Here is a 393-nt window from a genome sequence, read left to right as displayed (position 1 = left end):
AATAATAATAATAATAATAAATTATCATTTTTATCAATTGTATTTTCTTCAAGCAACCACATGAACTTTATAAAGATGACAATTTGAATGTTGAGAAGGCAATTGAAGGAGATATGATTGATCTACTTCTGGAGATAAAGATGACAATTTGAAAGTGGCAACATGAAAGTACTAAAGGTTGTGGGGATCAATAGTAGATGATACAAGGAAGAGATGACATCATTTAAGATGTTCACCAAAAAATATAGAGAAACCATGCATCCCATTAGAGATGGTTGGATTGATCCTCTCTTAGAGGTAGTCTAAAACGACATAAACATGATGTAAAAGGATGGAAAAAAGGTCATAGCAGCATTAAAAGTGGCAAATTATTCCACCTTTGGAGTTGGCCAC

Source organism: Phalaenopsis equestris, unplaced genomic scaffold, assembly GCF_001263595.1.
Source record: "Phalaenopsis equestris unplaced genomic scaffold, ASM126359v1 Scaffold218962, whole genome shotgun sequence".
Lineage (NCBI taxonomy): Eukaryota > Viridiplantae > Streptophyta > Magnoliopsida > Asparagales > Orchidaceae > Phalaenopsis > Phalaenopsis equestris.
This window is presented reverse-complemented; position numbering follows the sequence as displayed.